This window comes from Sander lucioperca, chromosome 14, assembly GCF_008315115.2.
Source record: "Sander lucioperca isolate FBNREF2018 chromosome 14, SLUC_FBN_1.2, whole genome shotgun sequence".
Classification (NCBI taxonomy): Eukaryota; Metazoa; Chordata; class Actinopteri; order Perciformes; family Percidae; genus Sander; species Sander lucioperca.
The window spans coordinates 755,400-776,696 of NC_050186.1; the positions used below are offsets into that span (position 1 = coordinate 755,400).

The 21,297-nt window shown below is 40.2% G+C and overlaps 1 protein-coding gene and 1 long non-coding RNA gene across 2 annotated transcripts in view; one reads left to right on the forward strand and one right to left on the reverse strand.

Moving 5' to 3' along the window:
• Positions 1-1,192: 1,192 nt before the first annotated feature.
• On the reverse strand, positions 1,193-20,798 carry LOC116034091. The gene is made up of 3 exons (XR_004100971.2): positions 20,785-20,798; positions 16,600-16,608; positions 1,193-1,314 (listed from the first exon to the last, which is right to left on the reverse strand). It is a non-coding gene; the product is annotated as an uncharacterized LOC116034091 (long non-coding RNA).
• Positions 9,305-21,297, forward strand: part of macir (macrophage immunometabolism regulator) — a 32,245-nt gene continuing 20,252 nt past the window's right edge. Inside the window, exon 1 of the mRNA XM_031276642.2 lies at positions 9,305-9,415. The gene's annotated coding sequence lies outside the window, so the exon portion shown is untranslated. The remainder of the gene's footprint in view (positions 9,416-21,297) is intronic.

Consider the following 21,297-nt stretch of genomic DNA (forward strand, 5'->3'; position numbering starts at 1 on the left):
TATGCTCTCTTCCACTGTCTCCTGTATGCTCTCTTCCACTGTCTCCTGTATGCTCTCTTCCAATGTCTCCTGTGTGCTTTCTTCCACTGTCTCCTATATGCTCTCTTCCAATGTCTTCTTTGTGCTCTCTTCCAATGTCTCCTGTATGCTCTCTTTCACTGTCTCCTGTGTGCTCTCTTCCACTGTATCCTGTATGCTCTCTTCCACTGTCTCCTGTATGCGCTCTTCCAATGTCTCCTGTGTGCTCTCTTCCACTATCTCCTTTGTGCTCTCTTCCAATGTCTCCTGTGTGCTCTCTTTCACTGTCTCCTGTATGCTCTCTTCCAATGTCTCCTGTATGCTCTCTTCTAATATCTCTTGTATGCTCTCTTCCACTGTCCCTCCTACTGTCTCCCTTGGTGTCTTCTCCACCATCTCTGCCACCACCTTTTCCAATGTCTCCTCCTCTTATCTGGCAACCTTTTTAGGGGGTTTACCTTTGGGTGCCCAGAACGAAAAAATATTCTTTTGCTTCTTCCCTGACATCTTTAAAACAGACAAATGCTTTAATCAATGTAGGGCTATGTTTTGACAGGATATTAAACATTATTGAAATAATATCCAGAGCACTCTGCTTTTCTTTAATACATGTACTCTTAATGTAACTAGAAAGACTATTAATACAGTATAATTTGAAATAAAATTAAGAAATACATCTTCAGTCCTTACCATTCCCTCCAACATTTCCCTAAGTTTCAGATAACGTAAGCCAGCCAAACTGAGTGCTGGCAGCAGCAAACTTCACTCCGTGTGCCTGCGCCTCATCCATAATGTACAACGTTAGCGGGACAACGTTAGCGGGACAACGTTAGTGGGACACACAGCACTGCAGAGGAGGGCCTGGCTAGTCCACACAGCATTCCGGGATCGGAGAAAAATGTGCTTTGGTTTATTGACATTTCTTTAAACCAATCACAATCTGTCATGATTATGGGTTTTCTGTTGTAGTTTTTTTCCTGTCTTATTGTGTTTATTTGTTCTGGTTCCTTGTTTCACTTCTCATGTTTCTGTCTTCTGTGTTTGTTTACTGTCATGTCTCGTCCCTGTGTCAAGTTTCTGTGTTTAGTTGGTTTCATGTTTTCTGTTGGTTTTCCATTTCCTGTTTTATTTTGTAGTCTCTCTGTTCTCTTATGTGTTGTCTTGTTTTACTTCCTGCCTTTTGGTTTTCCCGTCTTTGAGATTGTCTGCCCCACCCTGATGTCTTTCACCTGTTCCTCAGACCTTGTGTCACCTTCCCTTGTTAACCCTCATTTACTTGTGTATTTAGTTTCTGTGCTTTCATTGTCTGTTGTTGGGTCATCGTCATTCATCGTCTGTCTTGTGTGAAGAGTTCCATCCTTTGTGTTACTGTGTTTTTTGTGATCCTGGATTTTACCCGTTCCTTCCGTGTTCCTGTTTCTTTTGGATTACTTTCTCCTGCTTACACGTTTGTAAGTCTCTTTGTGTTTCATTAAATTATTATTCATTCAAACTGCTGCTCACTCTTCGCCTTCCTGCACTTGGGTCCAAGCCTACAACCTGACACAATCGCCATGGGTGGCGCTAAGCACCAGACGGAGCCATGGTGCCGCTGCAAAATTGCCTCAGGAAGGAATTTGTTTTGGTGTAACGTGTGCGTTCAAAAGTTATTTTAGTCATGCAACAGAAAACTCAGATTGGACAGATAGTCTAGCTAGTTGTCTGGATTTATGCTGCGGAGATCTGAGGAACAGTTAACCATTAATCGACCAGAGTTTAAAATTCCAACACAAAGAAAGCAGAAGGTAACGGCCATCCGGCTAAAAAGAAGGACATCTGGCAGAATTTCCAGCGTTTGCCAGAAGTGGAACGTCGTGGATATAGAGTAAAGAGAAACTGATAACTGCAGAGAGTGACGTTGGCTGTAGTGCGAGCGATTGGATAAGAGTTTAGTAGCGAAGATACAGCACATGGATGTATAAAAATAACGGTACAGCAGAATTGCAGTTTTGTGCACTGCAAGCTGTATCAGAAAAAGTTAAAAACACCCGTTTTCCGGCACGTTCGTAATGTCGAAAGTGATGCACCAAAAGAAAAAAATTCTCGTCTACTTGCAATGGGAAAGGAAATTGTCTACCATTAGCAGATTTTCCGGTTCAAAAACCTGCGTACATGCACTATTTAACAAAAAACAATTTTTATTAATTTTTCATTGCAATTACAATTTTCAATTGTTTGAGATGCGTCACAAGTTTTCTTTCAATCGTTTTCTGAAATGTCCTCCTTTAGGTCTGCCCTCCATGTCTCCAGTCTAACTATTGATGTTTCTTTAGAGCCAGATGCAAGTCAGCTATACTGTATATTGATAAAATCAAACCCCTCTCATTGCAATTGTTAGATATAATTTCTTCTAAGGATGAGAGTGCAGGAATCCAATACTGATTGGTTTTGCATAGAAGAAACTAAGTTCCTCACCTGGATATATTTAAAAAATAAAAGTTTACTTGGAATGTCATACATTAGAGAGATTTCTTCAAAGGTCATTAGAATCCCTTCTTTAAAGAGGTTTACTTTACTTATTCCCATCCTTGCCCAACTCAGGAATCCTGCATTCAGCTTGCCTGGAAACAATGCCCCACACTGGGCTGAATTGTGACACAGATTCCAATATGTTCATGTATTCTTTCACCTCATACCATACATTAAGAACTATAGGATGAGCAGTATGAGTTTTTAAGCACTTTAGCTTGGCTGAATACAGGTACAAATCCAATGGTACCTTAACGGAACCTGACTCTATATCCATCAAAGACGGAGCATTTCCAGAAGAAAAAAAGAACATTATAGTTCTCAATTGTGTTGCTTAATAGTACCAATAAAGATTTGGACATTTCAGCCCCCTAGTATCAAATGGAAGATACAGCAGAGATAAGCGGATTCCGTGAAATGAACACGGCCCCTTAACTCAAAATCTGTGGCAGTTTCACGGAATTGCAAAACATTCCGTGATGGGCCCATGGAAGAATTCCGTGAAATGAACACGGATCGCCGGAAATTCCGTGATGGGCCCATGGAAGAATTCCGTTAAATAAACACGGCCCCTTAAGTTAAGGAAAAGGTCATGGGTTCTGTGACACGTGAGAAGAATGGGATGGTTGGGTTCAGGAAAAGGTCATGGGTGGGCTTACGGTTCCCTGACACGCAAGAAGAACGGGACGTTTAGGAAAAGAAGAAAGCGACTTTAGAAAACGTGACATGCGGGACACGAACCCCGGTCTCCTGGGTGAAAGTCCTGTGTTTGACCCATCCACCACCCCAACCAACCTCCTTACGCGGAATTTCGGCCTTTCATACTACTCGCTACCGTAGTCGCTCTTAATGCTACGTCATCTTCTCATTGACTTTACATTGGCATTGTTTCCCGTGGTGGCCACACGGAATTTTCACACATTCCGTACCACCACCACGTAATGCGCTGTTAACAGTTTGTGATCATTTCACGGAATTCTGTGAGACCAGGCTGCTTATTTCATATACATTTCCTGAAGAGTGCTGTGAGTTTCTTACATTACATAATTACAACATTACTGCAGGTGGCGCGAGAGGGATATTTTGAAATAAATACATGAATTTAGGCAATATGCTCATTTTTAATATATTTATTCTCCCTGTCATAAATATAGGTAAGGGCATCCAACTTTCTATATATTTATGTACTGAGTTTATTACTTCATAGTTTGTTAGTGCTATAGTTTCTAAATGAGATGTTATTTTGATGCCCAAATATGTAAAATTAATTGAGAGCTTGAAAGTAAATAAGTATTGGTTTATATATTGTCTTTTATTTCCGTTAAGCAGCATTAGTGATGATTTTGAACCATTTACTTTATATCCGGAGATACTACCAAACAGGCCGATTAGATCTAACAGTGCTGGTATGGATGTCTTTATTTTTAAGAATAAAATGATGTCGTCATCAAAGAGAGCTATTCTATGATCACTGTTACCTATAATTGTATCCCCTAGATTTGCCTACTAGATCTAATTGATATTGCTAGTGGTTTAATAGCTAGTATGAACAGAAGTGGTGATAGAAGTGAACCTTGGGGGCAACCTCTTGTAATGTTGAAGGGCTCAGACACCACTTCATTTGTCAGTACCTCAGCTATAGGGTTGAGATGTAATAGTTTATTTCAGTTAAAGGACAATTTTTTTGAGCAGTGATTAACTATTCTAGATTAAGGCCTAGTCTTGGCCTAATTTAAACACTGTCTGGGAAACCGCCCGATAGTGTTTGCTTTTCCTATTGGAAGCAGGATGTTCTCTCATTGAGGCCGAGAGGTAGCCACTGTTGTAGGATTCTAGATACATCTCATAAAGTGGAGCTGCTATTTTATCTTTAAAGTATTTATATAAGTCAATTGGGAGACCATCTGGCCCTGCTGCTTTCCCAGCATTCATTGCACCTATAGCTTCTAATATCTCTACCATGCTTAATTGTTCATCAAGGCCGTTTTTACTTTCCTCAGAGATTTAGGGCATATTGAATTTGTTTTAAAATTCAGTCTGGACATCCCACATTAGTGATTTGTAAAGATTTTCATAAAATCTTTTAAAGGAGAATTCCGGCCAATTTTTACATTAATCTTGATCGCTATAGCTACGCGAGTACTTTCGATAGAAAAAACCCCGACCCGAATCAGTGCAGGTAACACGGAGAAGCTGCAGCTAAGCGTCCCCTGAGCTAAAACGGCAGTGGTCGGGGCAAGTTTTAGAGTGCCTTTGTGCCTCTTAACGGACACAAAATGCAATTAATATGTCTGTGCCACATGAACAGGGCCCTTACGTGTCAACAAGATGCGTTTTCAACTCAGACATTGTTTAAATTCACCTACCCTGGTCCCTGTCTCGATCCTGCCGGTAGCTAGCTTGCCCTGCTAGCTGATAGCCGTTAGCTGCTAGCTGTCGTCCAGTGAGTGTATTCAGACAGGCTTCTGTGATAATCATCCCAATAACAATCCACGGAGCGGCAGTGGTGTGGCTATGTCCTCCAGAGGACAGGTCATGTCAGTTCTTGAAGTTTATTCCCCCCTAAAATAAACAGTAGTGCGGTAGTAGCTGTTAGCTGCTAGCTGCCCTCCGGTGAGTGTGTACAGCCAGATAGCCGTTAGCTGCTAGCTGCCGTCCGGTGAGTGTATTCAACCAGGCTTTTGTGATAATCATCCCAATAATAATCCACGGAGTGGCGTGGCTATGTCCTCCAGTTACTGAAGGCTAGCTTTAGCTTGCGCTTGGAGCAGCAAGTTCATCTGCCTGTTTCCCCTCTGTCTGTTTCGTTCTTTCCAACTCTTGTGAGGCTAGTTCTTCGTCTGTATACTCAGGTTTGAATAAATAAGGACGACCATCAAACTCAAAAGGCTCTTCCGTGTGTTGTATATCTGCTATATTCTCCATAGTTACGTTACTCCAAGCTTCTTCCCTTATAAACAACTCCGCTCTTCACTCTTCACACACTACGCTCCAATCTGCACACTACTGTTTACCTTTTCCTGCTACAACTGAATTCCCAGGAGACAGCGCGATGCTACAGCTAAGCTTCAGTAACGCTATTACTGTGCAAGCCACAGACATCGTTTATCCCGTTTCCATGTAGTTACATAGTCACTGATATGGTCATAACCACTACAGTGCTCAATTACCTATTTTGAGGGGAAATAATCTAAACCTTTCGCTGTGAAGGCATGATCTGTCCTATGCAGGACATCCACCAGACCACCGGGCGCTCCGTGGATTTTTATTGGGATGATTATCACAGAAGCCTGGCTGAATACACTCACCGGATGGCAGCTAGCAGCTAACGGCTATCTGGCTGTACACACTCACTGGAGGGCAGCTAGCAGCTAACTGCTACTACCGCACTACTGTTTTTTTTTAGGGGGGAATACCCTTCAAGAAGTGACATGACCTGTCCTCTGGAGGACATAGCCACACCACCGCCGCTCCATGGATTGTTATTGGGATGATTATCACAGAAGCCTGGCTGAATACACTCACCAGACGGCAGCTAGCAGCTAACGGCTATCTGGCTGTACACACTCACTGGAGGGCAGCTAGCAGCTAACTGCTACTACCGCACCACTGTTTTTTTAGGGGGGAATACACTTCAAGAAGTGACATGACCTGTCCTCTGGAGGACATAGCCACAACACCGCCGCTCCATGGATGCCTGTCTGAATACACTCACCGGACGGCAGCTAGCAGCTAACGGCTATATCAGCTAGCAGGGCAAGCTAGCTACCGGCAGGATCGAGACAGGGACCAGGGTAGGTGAATTTAAACACTGTCTGAGCTGAAAACGCATCTTGTTGACACGTAAGGGCCCTGTTCATGTGGCACAGACATATTAATTGCATTTTGTGTCTGTCAAGAGGCACAAAGGCACTCTAAAACTTGCCCCGACCACTGCTGTGTAGTACATAGCTGCAGCTTCTCTGTGTTACCTGCACTGATTCGGGTCATGGTTTTTTCTATCAAAAGTACTCGCGTAGCTATAACGATCAAGATTAACGTAAAAATTGGCCGGAATTCTCCTTTAAAAGTTGTATTAATTTCCAGTGGGTCCGCAATATAATATTTCCCTTTGCATCCTCAATGAAATGTATTGCTCTTTTGGTTTCCTGTTGCTTTTCTCCCTGATTATAAATGTTTTGCTTGAGCCTCAATAAGTTCGCAGCAGCCTTATTGTATTTTATTTCATTATGTTGAGTTCTAAGAAGTAGTAACTGTTTGGAGATTTCCTTTTCATTTTGTTCATCCTGCAAGCTTTTGTTTTCAATGAATTTGATTTTGAATTCCAGATCTCTAATTATTTCCTGTGTAGCTTATAATTTGACCTTTAATAAATTCCTTAATAAGCGAGGCCATCTAATTGTGGCTGTTGTCTGGGATGTGTTGAACTCAAAGTAAATATCAGTTTGTTTTCCCACTAACTGCAGAATGTTTTGTCCTTCATCCATTTTGTTTGAAATTTCCCTTTGGAGATTTACATATCAACTTTGGCTTCACATAGACCAGCTGCATGATCCAATATGACTGTACTGTTATAATGGTAGCCTCTGATATTAGAAAGAAGTTCTGCTGACACCAAAAAGTAATCTATTCTAGAGTGGCTTTTGTTAGCACTAGACCAACAGGAAAATTCTTTCTTTGATGGATTCAGATGCCTCCATATATCCACTAGGTTCATTTCGTTTATAAAGTGATGTATTGCTTTCCTAGTTCTTGTGTGATTGTTGTCCACTCCAGAGGACCTATCTTTACCTGGATCAAGAATGCAATTAAAGTCCCCTGGTAGTTTTGAAATTATTAAAAACAAATTGTTATAAAAAATCGACATATCCATCATTTGGTCCGTATTACATTGATGATTAAGACGTGTAGACAGAATGCGGCCCTGTATGATTAAGAATCGTTGGGATCCTCAGTTAAATCATCAATCTGCAGTGGAATAGATTTATGTATTAATATAATTACATCTCTAGATTTAGAAGAGTACAAAGACGATAGAACCTGTCCTGGCCACCTTCATTTTATTTTGATTGTCTCATTAGCTAAAAGGTGTGTTTCCTGTAAGAACACATTCTTGGCTGTTTTAACCTGTTTATAACCTGCGTTACTTTGGTCGGTTTATGCAGACCTCTACAGTTCCATGAAATATATTGAATTAAAATACCTTTCATTTTTTACAGTAGGTAGCAATAGGAAAGCTGAAATAACCAAAATGATAAAATCCCCTTTTATTTTTGCTCTGCATGTTGGTGACCCTCCTCTTTCAATTGTTTCATCATGTTTTGAGACTGCCATGCAGGATAAAATAGCAAGACATTAAGGTTAATGAATAAAGTTGGTACTATAATAAACAGAGAGAGAATTCCCCTAACCCCAAACATGAACATGCCCAACTGGAACACACGGGCAGCCCTAAACCCTTCAATATCTTCCTTTTACTGCTTGAAACAGGTCCACAACGTAATGAGAAACAGTTCTTCTGCATTTTCTTAAAACTCCTGTTCACGTTGCTCACTAAATTAAAATTAATCCAAATCTTTTCCAGAAATACTTAACGTTACAACTTATAGACAATATACGCCTTTTTGTAAATGTTTTAAACTTTAACTAATGACTTGAATCTTTTATTTTGCAGTATAGTGTAACATAAAAAAACATTAAGTAACTGGGTCCTTTTATGTGTGAATGCATTGTAAGTCTTTTTTGGCTTTTTTTTAATTTATTTTTTTTTAACATTTCCTCCTACTGTACTCCTGGTACCAGCTCCCCCATCTCTCTGATGTACTTCTCCGCGTCGGCAGGTGTATTGAAGACAGCTGTGCGCTCCCTGTTGGGAAGATGATCCGATGTTTCCTAAATCCATGCGCAATTCTTTTGTGGGAGAAGGGTATAGGAAACAAGCCTGACTGTGATTGTTATTCATAGGTCTAAAATAGAGTGACACACCATTATATAACCAGTCACACTAATAATAATAATAATAATAATAATAATAATACATTTTATTTGTAGAGCACTTTTCATTAAAAAAACAATCCCAAAGTGCTACAGGAGATTTAAAAACTGAGTAAAAACAGAAGCAAAGCAAAGAAATAAAGATAAACAATAACACAAAAAAAGATTTATGAGAATCCTCCACCTGGTGGAGATCCCAATACACTACAAACGGGTAAACTGGTCAATACTATAATAGAGCAATATTAACTGCTATAACTAAACAAAACAACACAAAAATGATCGGCACCGGCCCTTTATCGATGATAAACTGATGATCGACAATCGGCATCGGTGGCTAAAAACCTGATCAGGGCACTATGTTTACATTATTCTCTTATATTGTCCATATTTAATGCTGGTCTCTAGACTTTATCCTTGCAGTATTGGACCTATTTGCACTACCACCATGACACACCTTACCATACATACTGAATCACAGGGTCAGTCCCTGCCCTGTCACTGCAAGCGTCTCATGTCCATGCTATTCATGTGGATATGCTTTTTATCATCCTGTTTGTGATGTATGTGAATGTTGTGTGTGATGTCTGTAAGCTACTGAGACCTTGAATCGATCTATCTATCTATCTATATGGATGTGCTGTAACTGGATAAAAAGATCACCTGTATCATGTCAACTACTTACTACAACTTTCTAAATAGAGACTCGTGGAAATTATAGCCTAATTATTACCATCGAAAAATACTGTAAAGATTTGCTTTTTTTCTGAAAAATAGACCGGAAGTGTTCCATTTGCTGCTGTTGACGGAACACAGGCGTGAGAGCGCAGAAGCTAGAGACCGCACAGACCACACAAACGAAAGGTTGAACATCGGATTCTTCTTAGTCAAACAGGTTTGTATGTTATTTGTATTCAGTCCGTTTCGTCATAGGTCATGAGAACTGGGGATAGCTGATGTGATGAGGACTATTAAACAGCGAGGGTGATTTAGCATCGTCCATCAATAAACGGCAATCAAACGCGCCTATGATTTGATCGTGTCAATCAAGTCTTAATAGTCGTTTAAAAAATATCAATGCGTCGCATTTAACCATGTGTGGTACAGTAATGAAAATATCGTAGAAAGACGTTATTTATCCTGCCCATGCAGTGTTACCAGCTCCCATGCAGCAGCGGACAGGATGAACCCGGCCTGTCGTTTGTTGCAACAGCCATCTTTTACTGAAATATTATCTTTCACACATCTTTAAAAACGCTACAAAAATATGAGCAGTTGCACCACGCCTATCATGGATCTGTTTGTGAAGTGTGTGTGAAGCCAGTTATTGCAGCGGTATTGCACTGGGGGTGGGGGTTCTGTCAGTGTTGCCTCTTTTCCACTGAGTCAGTAAGCCGCGCCATGGCATTATAACCTTTCTACTGCGGCTTCCAGTCGCTCTTATCTGTCTTCTTGTCCATCTATGCAGGGCTGGCCCTAGACTTTTGGGGGCCCTATAGCCTTGGTTAAACTCCCAAACCACCGCTTACACAGACGCAACGGAAGCAAAGTAGGGCCCGCATCGACTAATGGTCTGCGATGGCCTGTTGAAATTGCTCCATTTATTATTATTATTATTATTAGGGCCAGAGCACCGAATCGGAGTGAGGACCCAATTGAAACTTTAGTAGTAGGGCTGGGTATCGACAGTGATTTCCCAAATCAATTCAATTCTGATTCACAAGCAGGGTTTTTATGTCAATTTTATGTAATTTCAACATTCGTGTACTCACATTGAATTATATAGAGTACCCTAGTTGGTTACTCGCAAAAACAATCCATATAGATAGATAGATCGATTCAAGGTCCCAGTAGCCAGTAAAGTGATCCCGACTGGTCCTAGCTAACTAAGGTGCCCAGATTTCTGAGACAAAATCCGGGGACATTTTCAGCTCAGAAGCGTAAATACCTCCAAAGGTAATGTTTTTATCTTTGTAAAACTTAAAACGGGGACACTGCCCCAGGGGCATCACTAGACCTAGAGCTGCACTGGGGCATGCTCCCCTGTAAGAAAATTTTGTCTATTTTAACATTTAAATGCATCAATCTGGTGCACTTTGAAAAGAAATTCAGAGGTTAGACTTGATTATTCTTATCTATGGATGGAAATATTTGTGCTGTAGCCTTAACTATTTTGCACTTCAGAATTTTAACCATGCACACACAGGTTGAATATTTTTTTCTTCATATTTTTGCATTAATGTTACTAGAAAGCATACCAGTAGAAATATATATTCATATTTGGAAGTGGGATATATAAGTAAGTGGGATTGTCTGGAATCTGGCAATATAATAACCATTATGGTGGGATACATTGGCTAACAAAAATGTCTGTGTTGACATAAATAGTTTACATGAGAATACATTATATTTTTGGCCCTTTGGCTGAGTCTCTATCTGTCAGAGGAAGAGCAGGAGTGCGGTTGTGAAGAAGTTGGTAATTTAATGGCGCAGATTAACACTTTTGCATGCACTATATCCATGTCACATTCTCATTAGGGGCTGAGCCCCCCTAAAGGTCTGATCCTAGAATCGCCCCTGCTGCTACTTCATACTTGTACTCCATTACACCTCAGAGGGAAATGTAATGTTTACTGCACTACATTTATCTGACAGCTTTTGCTTTATTGCTTCACGCTGGGCTTGTTTCTGCAACAGCTCATTAATTGAGTATCGGATACAATTAAAACTATTGAGGAAATATTTTCCTTTGACATTGGTCCAGTATTAAACGAGATCGCTGCAGTCAACGGTGAAACAAGCTATAATGTAAGTTAATAGGATGTAAATTGTGGCGCTTGTATTTACGTTCATAAAAGTGCTCGTTTTGCCACTGACAGGCTCAGATTAATATCCTAAGTGTCTGACAACATTATGGAAAGGATTTCTAAGGAGGTCGATCTTTCTGTTAAAGAGTAAGATCCTTTTTTAAATATAAAAAGTCCGTGAAATTGCCTTCACTAAACCCACCACACTCCATGTAAATAAACAATAATTTTAGCATCGTAAAATGGGCATCCTAGAACATGTAGGTATATATAGGGTACTCTGTATAATTCAATGTGAGTATACGAATGTTGAAATGACATAAAATACCTGTCCCTAGCCGTGATAAAAAGTCTGAAGCTAATGCTTACCTGTTCAGGAGGTAATTAGCCAACTCTGCGTCCTTGGGCTCTAAGCTGTCTCCATCTTTCAAATACATCTCCAATATTTACCCGGGGTTTGTTACATCTCTGTTAGAAACATGCCAGTGTTTTTTAGGTCGGTAGTCTATCTCCATTGATCCCGTTCGTTTGTGTGCTGCTTCCATGGCTGTATTAACTTTACAGCTGTAGCGCGCTGGGTTTACGTTTTCACAGGTATATCTGGCAACCTGGACTGGCTGTCAAACTGTACAGTTGAAACCAACACACAGGCCAAAACACAAACAGACATTCCGCCACGGAACGAAAGTTTTAAAAGGAGAAAATACTGGCATTAGCATTGTTGACAGAAAAGATAGTATTTCAACTTAGCATTTTTCCTTAATATCTGATGACGCATTGGGGTCATTTTTGGATTTATTACTGTAAATATATTATATTGGACCTTTTAAAGGGCAATTTCGTTTTTTCTTTCTTCATCTGGACCATATTTTATTAATAGACCACTAAGTGACTAATGTGAACAAAAATCTTTGAAATTGGTCCAATATTGAGTGAGAATGCTGTAACCGGCAGCCGATAGTTTGGATCAACGACTTTTCTAGGATAATTGCCTCACATCCGTCAAATCCGGATGTCCCTCTCCTCCGCTCTCTGTGTGTTGCCGTTCCTAAACTCTGTCCGTTTCAGGAAACAACAAACTTTAAGCTAGCAAGCTACACACTGAAAAGTTTCGAAAAATATTTGAACCGTGCAACAAGGCAGGCCTGCTTGGTTCCTTTGGGGAATCATTGTAAAGATTTATAAAGAATATGTTTACAGCATTTACAGCACTATCTAACTGGGACAGAGCGCATTTAAGTCCCAACCCCACCGGAGGGGAAAAACGGCCTGCCACTCTCCATTGATTTGTATTGCGTGAAGGTGCCTTCTCATCACTTCCGTCTGCTAGCAAACAGAAAAATGCCCAAAAGCTGCTGTTTGGTGATTTTTACTACCAACAATGTTAAGAGCCCATAACTTTAGTTTCTATAAGCTGCTGACCTGAAAAACTGAGCTTTTATGAAGACAAAAGTGTATGCAGACGTGAAGTAATCAGCAGGAAGAATGGGGAGACTGTGAGATCCTGACACAAAACTAACGATATCCACCATGTTACATGTGTTAGCTTAATTTACAGAAATATACAGTAGTTAGTCTAAAACTGACATTTGGATATTTGACTTGGTAACAAAATGCTTGTTGCAAATGTTTGGCATGCCATAAACAAAGGGTATCCTTTACTAAGTTCTTGTTAACTGTAATGAAATAATGTTACATGCACACCAATATTCCACTATTACTCATTATGACAATATTCAGAATTTTATAAAGGTCATGTAAACAGCATACAGTGTTTTCGCTCTATACATTTCTTAGCGGCGGGCCGCTGCGTCAGCATTTTATGAAATGCCATGACACGACTCTGCAGAGCTTTCTGCTCACTGAACTCCAGCGAATGGTCATCCGCTCTCTCTCCCCTTTGAGTGTGAGCAACTGGAACAGTGACAGGACGTCATAATCATTGACTGTAAATATTAATGGACAGAGCGTGTGTGACGTCACCCATTGGTTTGTGGAGATCTGCTATGAGTCGTCGAGTTTGCCGTTACGGGCGCAGCCATCTTGGTTGCGGATGTGATGATTTTAGACGTGAGGGAAGAGCCATAGACTGTTGGGCGGTATCTGACTGATGTTAGCTGAGCGTTGGCAACGCTGCTTTACGTTACGTTACACACTTTCACTGGCAATCTGGATGCAACTGCTGCTGAAAACTAGCCTATTTTGAGGTAAGATTTAGCTTTGCTAGGTTTTAAATATATCTTTGTCCAATAGTTATATTACATATAGGACAGGCCACGAATTGTCAATCACATCATAGCCACGCCCTAAAACCCCCTGCTTTATCGTCGATTTTAAAATCAACGAGACCAAAATTTAAAAAATGAACATCATTCTGTATTGCAGAAGACTTAAAACTAGCGATTGAGACCATAAACTCATTATGAAAATGTTTACTGAGGTAATAAATCAAGTGAGAAGTGGGTCACTTTCTCATAGACTTCTACAGAAACCAACCTCCTTTTGCAACTGCACGTGTCACCCCCTGCTGGAATTCAGATAGAATGCAGGTTTAAGGCACTTCAGCATTTGCAGCACTTCGCTGAACCGGATGCTTTGTCCATTAATATTAACAGTCTATGGTCATAATTCACGAAGTCATGGCAACCAAATAAACAATAGCATGAGTCTCTTCAGGCAGAGTGACAAACAGCGAACGAAAGTTTCATCACCTACTTTACCATGAAAACCGCACTCATGCTGGTCATGTTAAATATGGCAGCTACGGTAGCTTGAAAAATAGCGTTATGGGCACTTTTTTTTTTGCAACATATTTTATTGAAAACTGAATCAAGTTACATGGAAATGGAGATTTTGTACAGTTTAGATTTTAAACAAAAAACAAAGTGACACAGAGCACAACAAATTATACACAGAAGGCAAAGAAAAATCTAAAAAGCAACCAATCCACCCACCCCACCTTAGTTGGAATCATATGCATACATACAAAATATAACGTAACTTAGTCTGGTAAGACCTGCAAGTCTGCAAAAGGCTGCCATACATGAAAAAACTTTGTCCGTGTTTCCTCTCATTGTGTACTTGGAGACTTCCACTGTAAAAGAATTTGATGTCTGGCTAGACAGAAGAGGTGAAACTGAGAAAATAGCAATTAAGGGGCATGGTTGAAGAAGTATTCCTGTTATAATTGAAATTGTGTTGAAATAGACAGACCAGAAGTTGTTATTGTGGATAGAGGAAAAACATGTGGCTTTAGTGGCAATGTGGGTTCAAACATTTATCACACTTATCCTCTACCTCTGGGAAAATAACAGTCTTGATTTTGAAAAATGGACCTTACCTACAACCTTAAAGTGGTGATATTATGCTCATTTTCAGGTTCATAATTGTATTCAGAATAGTTTACATGGTTTAATTTTCAAAAAACACCGTTTTTGTTGTACTGCACATTGCTGCAGCCACTCTTTTCACTATGTGTGTTGAGCTCTCTGTTTTAGCTACTGAATGAGGCATCTCACTTCTGTTCCATCTTTGTTGGGAGTTGCACATGCGCAGTACCCAGGTAAGCCCTGCTAGCTAGTCAGCAGCAGAGTATGAGGGCGTGCCACGCTAGCGGCTAGATGAACATTATAACGTGTGTTACAAAGTGACGCACGTTCGTTACAGAAGTAAAGGCTGAACTACAATAGAGCTGTTTGGAGCAGTTTGTGAACAGCAGGGACGTCATTAGGCCTATTTTAGGGGTGCTGAAGCTTCCCCAAAATGTTCTAAAGCCCCCCCAAATAATATATATATATATATATATATATATATATATATAAAAAAAAGGCTGTCAAAATAACGCGTTCATTTCGATTAATTAATCTGAGAAAAAATAACGCGTTAAAAAAAATAACGCAGTTTAATCTATTCCATATTGACGTTTGACCCGGAGCCGTTCTAGCCACCATTTGACTGTAAAATGAAGGAGGGAGACGAGAATGTGCTGCCTGGATCATTAATTGGAACATTTACTTGTAAAAATCTTCTTCCTGCCAACCCTGGCTACCGAAATCTGGTGCCACTGATATGTCTGCGCTTCTCTCTGATGCTCTGAAACAGACGATACAGACAACACAAACACCGCTGCACGTGACGCTAGTTAACACTATACTCGCCACAGCTAACGTTAGCCTACCGCTAGCTAGTTTACACTACACTCAACAGCAGCTAACGTCTACCGCTAGCTAGTAGCTGGATTAAACACGGTTACAATGCTGACAGCTAACGCTAAACGGTGTAAAGTTTGACTGTGTTTTACTGTAGAGGATTCAACACCAGTATGTAACAATCTGCAGCTACTGTCGGAAAAACAACACAGACGGTGCGTTCAATGAAACTGGTAAACTACAGCGTCGTGGTGCATTTGAAGTTTTTGTAAATGTCCTTTTCCCATCTGGTGGTTGTTTTTGTCGTTCAACAGCAATTTACTAGTGAAATAAGTTATTGTTATACATTATTATTAAATCATTTAATTTTGACCATATGGCCTTAGCAATAAACAAGCCATTCTTTAATGTCACCGACTGTTGTTTAGTACCCTTTGTTTTTCTTTTTTTTACTTCCTTAAAAAGTATCGGTTCAGGCACCGTTAATTATGTATGCGATGAATTTCGATTAATCACAGAGTATGTAATTAATTAGATTACATTTTTTTAATCGATTGACAGCCCTATATATATTATATATATATATATATATATATATATATACACACACACACACACACACACACACACACACAGTGCACTCTGTATCACTCACTACTTTGAATCAATCTTCCTTCACCATTCATCTGTTTGTGTCTGTTTTATTTATATTTCACGAACTGTCAGCTGGTGGAAAAGGCAGAGATGGTGGCTTAACGAGCCCGCGTGCACGTACCGGAATGTGGACGAGCGAGGTAGAGAGTGACTGAAGAGAGAAGAGCACCTGACGGCATTAAAACAAAGCAGTAAATCAGAGAAATAAAACGTTTTCACCGATATATCACTCGAAATGCAACTGTAGCAAGCATCTCACTATCGCTAACGTTATCCAAATTCATATTTAGAAACAACAAATAATATATCTAGCTACAAAAAAGCCGGAAAGTCGAAAGTTAGACAAAAGTACAAAGAGTTGATGGCTATTAAGATGATACACCGTCTCGTCTCATTGGTGTCTTTCTTTGGTCTGAACTTGCACATACAGTGAGTAATACAGAGTGAAATTGTAAGTTGCTGTTAATGACTTTTACTTGCTTAACTTTAGCTACGTTTACTTGAGGTAAACAATAGAGTGAATGAGTGAAAATACAAGAAATAACTAACCTAGTTAGCTATCCGAAGTTCTCTATTCTTCTCAGGGCAGCTGATTCTGAGGGAAGTGGCTTGATTGAGGTCAGTAACGTTAGTGGTCCATACCTGTCAAGTATCCCGTTTTGGCCAGGAAAGTCCCGTATTTTATCCTTCTTTCCCGCCGTTCTCCCGTATTAGTATTTTCCCGTAAATCTCCCGTATTTTAACCTGCGTTATTAAAAAATGATAATACCCGGGCGAAGTAAAAAAAACATTCCCAATCTGAGCTGTCACTAGCCTCGCGATAACTGCCACCTGCAGTAGCCTACTACAGGTACTGTTGGTGGCAGTTGTCGCGAGGTTAGTGTGTGAGGTCAGATGATGAGTTCAGAAAGGGTGTTTAGCATGGTACGAAAGATTGTTACAGAGAATAGGATGACGTTAGACAACAGAACTGTTTGCGCTCTACTTTCATGTAAAATTAACCACTCTAGCCCAGCCCACAAATACACTCCTTCCAAAACAGTCTTAAAGAATGCAAAGTCTGCAACAAATTTGTACAATAACTCACTAAAAGAGTAAAGAAAAGTTATGTGAAATGAAAAGAAAAACTGTAAAAGAAAAGCAATATGAAATGAAAAGAATGTGTGGAATGAAAATAAAATGTAAATGTAAAGACAAGCAATGTTATAAATTGTAAATATTTTCAGCATTCTGCATCAAGTGGTGATTTTAGCTTTCTTGTACACCTGTCTTAAAATGTAAGGGATACTGGAGCTTGGTTGGGGTGGTGGGACTGCTCGTGGTGGGCGCCAGAAAATTTCCCTTATTTTCAAATCCAAAACTTGACAGCTATGTAGTGGTCTGCTGCAATGGTTCTCAAAGTGGGGTCCTTGAGGGGGTTCCGGGGGGTCCCCAGCAAAAAGTGAAATAACTTATTTTCACTATAATTCCATCCATAATTAACACAATATTTCATTGATTCATTCATAGACTTTCTGTAATAAAACATCTAAAAGCAAAAATCCTATCAGATGGGGACCCTTGGACAAAATGTAATCAAATGGGGGTCCGTGGTCTAGTTTCTGTCAGTTTAGGGGTCCTTGATGTCAAAAAGTTTGAGAACCACTGGTCTACAGGGCTAAGAAAGTTCTAACAACAGGCATTTGTTGGCAGGTCTAGGCACTAGGGCATAGCCTAAACTAAATTATTTTTATGATATTTATTATATATGCTATATTCTGACCAACTTTCTGCATTCATTTGCTGTAATAAATTACACAAGTATGTAGATGTTGTAGGCTAGGCTATACATGAGCATACATACATACATACTGTACATATATACATACATATCAGTCCCTCCAGGAATTCGCGCTGTCGTGATCGCAACAATTCACGCAAATTCAACCAATGACCGTGGTTTTTATTTTTAAAGAAGTATACAAAAGAAATCGCAACTTTTTTTTTTTTGCAATTTTCACTGTCTCTCGAAACTTCATTGCAACAAAAATACTAAAGACATCGCAACTTTTATCGAAATCTTTTACAAAAGCTGCCACAAAATCAGCCATTTTGGGACACAACAATCTAAAAAAAAAGGCCGCGAAATCCTGGAGGGACTGACATATAGTAATCTTTGAAACTTTTCTTCCTCCACCATCAGGTTATTAAATTCAGAAAGGTGAAAACCTTTGAAAACGCGGGTGAAAACGACAATATTTGATCAGATGTGCCTTTCGTTTAGACGGCGACGCCATTTTTGGGGCTTAAAAATGCAAAAAAGTGGAGTGGAAATCTTAAAAACGCTCCACCGTCGCGGTCCCGTCAAGGCTAAAAGTGCTGTGTGTGTGTGTGTGTGTGTGTGTGTGTGTGTCATAGGTGGCGCCAGAGAGGGGCCTGGGGGTGCTGTAGCTACCCCTAGGATTCCCATTAGTACCCCATTAGCATCCCCAAGAAATTGCTGTGGTTTTTGAAATATGTTCGGTGGGCTAATCAGAGTTTTATGGTGCTGTTGTATCGGCAACTTTAGTTTTAACTTTAGTTAAAAAAACATAAATCAATCTCTCTCCCTCGCGTTCGCTCACTTAGTAAACCGCAGCGGAGGTGGGTGCATATCTGCACGCGTGTGTGTGTGTATTGTTTGCATGTGTCAAGGGAAACTCTAAAATTTTAGACCACCCTCACTGAAACGGCGAGCAACCATAGCACCAGCAAAAGAAAATCTCTGGCGCCGCCACTGGTGTGTGTGTGCTGTGTGTATTGTTTGGAGCAATAACTCCATCTCCTCGTCTGTCCAGACAAAATTGTCAGCTTTTGTTGTTCGCTTCGCGCTACTAGGGAGAAGGAGAGAGGAGTAGGAGAGGGAGACAAGTAGAAGGAAGGTTCTACACAGGCATGCAGACTTGGTGGATCGCATGTCACACACTTTTGCGTCACCATATGCACGCAGATTTGCAACTTATCTAATAGAGAGAGGAATTAGGTATGGTATTACTTTATCACACATTTACACGAGCAGATGGATAGCATTTAAGTCATAGGCCAGACTGTGCTTCTGCTGAGTTATTCTGTAGGGTAAGTACGTTCCCCCCATGCAGTTTTGATGTATCTAAAAGCTAACATTAGAATAACGTTTGTAAGTAAGATTTTGCAAGGGAAAGTTTTGCATAGTGTTTTCTGTTGGAGATGTTAAGTCCCTTTGGGGTGGACTTTGGGCTTTTTTATTTTGTAAACCTATAACATGCACAAGAAAGATATATAACACAGTAAATGAAAGGGAAAAAGCCAAAAAGCATAATATGAACACTTTAAAGTGACTGAGCTCAGACGTGGACAAGATGACACAGTACTTATTCCATCAACAACTTTCTGCCACCAGTCCTCTGTAGGGATGAGGATAATTAGGACCCGAGCGCCGACAGCGGCGAAGTCACTATTGAAACTGAATGAATTATTATTACGGCAAATGAATCGCCTTTTTGAGGGGCTTAACATCTCACACTCACCAAAATTGGCAGTTGCATCAAGCCTGGTGAAAATTTACGTATTTTAAGGGTTTCGGGAATAGGCGCACAAAAATACAAAAATACACAAAATTAAAAAAATGTAGCCCCTGCAGTACGTTTAACGTGGACTAACGAAACGTGATACACATACAGTATGTAGCATGTCAAGACGTACAAAAAAGCTCATTGGAGCCATACCCTTAACGCAACAGGAAATCTGCCATTTTGAATTGAAAGTTCGAAATTAGTGTGTTTTGCTATTTCCACGTTGTAATTTAACGAATTCCTCCTAGAGATTTCATCCGATCGACTTCAAATTTGGTCTGTGCCATCTTAAGACGTTAAAGATGAAGTTATTAAAAGAAAAACGTTTCGTCTTAGGGCATGGCCGTGGCTGGGCGGCTATTTTGTGCGTTTCGCCAATGAAACAGGGAGTGGGTGTAACTCAAGTGTACATTGCCCAATCAGCTCAAAAATGTTCAGGATTCATAAGAGTCCAACCCTGAGGACATCTACAGGCCGATATTTACTCAAAGTCATAGTGGTAAAAGGAAGTAGACCTAAAAGTCAAGGTGCTATACTTTAACAAACTCCTCCTAGAGTTCATCCGATTGACTTCAAATTTGGTCTGTGCCATCTTAACACATCAAAGATGAAAAGTTATTAAAATCAAGACTTTTGTCGAATGGTGTGGGCGTGGCGGCCATTTTGAGCATTTAGCGATGAACGAGAAAGCTATTGTAACTCGATTGTACATTTTCCAATCTGGACAAAATTTGTCATGATTGACATAAGTCCAGGCCTGAGGACATCTACAGACCAATATTGACTTTTGGTCATAGCGCCCCCTGCTGGCAACAGGAAATCAGCCTTATATGACATATATATATATATATATATATATATATATATATATATATATATATATATATATATATGACTATACTTTAACCACGCCCACATACTCTGGCCACACCCCCTTTCATAACTTTTGAAGCATTTAAGGTAGAGTCTTGTATGAGGTATCATTGAACTCAGCAGAGAGTTCCTTTGTCATTGGTCATGGTTTGGCCCGCCCCTTATGCTTTAGCCACGCCCCCTTTCATAACTAATGACCCGTTTAATGTGTACTCTTGTGTGAGATATCATTGAACTCAGCAGAGAGTTCCCTTTTCTTTGGTGACGATTTGCAGTGTCTGAGTGCCGCGCAAATGCACGGCTGCAAGGAGCGGCGTATGCCAGTAACCCCGACGTGCAAGGAGGTGCGAGGGCCCATCCAACGCTGCTTGCAGCTTTATTTTTATTGATATTGATACCATTTTCGAGACTGCTTAACGATCCGAGTCTTTATCGATTCAATACCATTATCGAGGCTAGTCTTTACCTATGGTGTACACACTGTGCTCGTAAATCATTTTTCTCGGTTTGCGCATGTATCTATATTTAGGGTATATTTGTGTGAAACTTTTGACTGTAGAGCACTGAGTTGGCTTATTATTGTCAACAATTGAGACTTGCTACTACGAAGTGGTGGTGCGCTCACCATGCATACCTTTTGGTGGAGGATTGTTCCAAAACCGCAGTCGAAGTTTGCAGCGTTGCGATTCGAAGGCAGTCGAAGGTACTGCATTTTTTATTTATTTA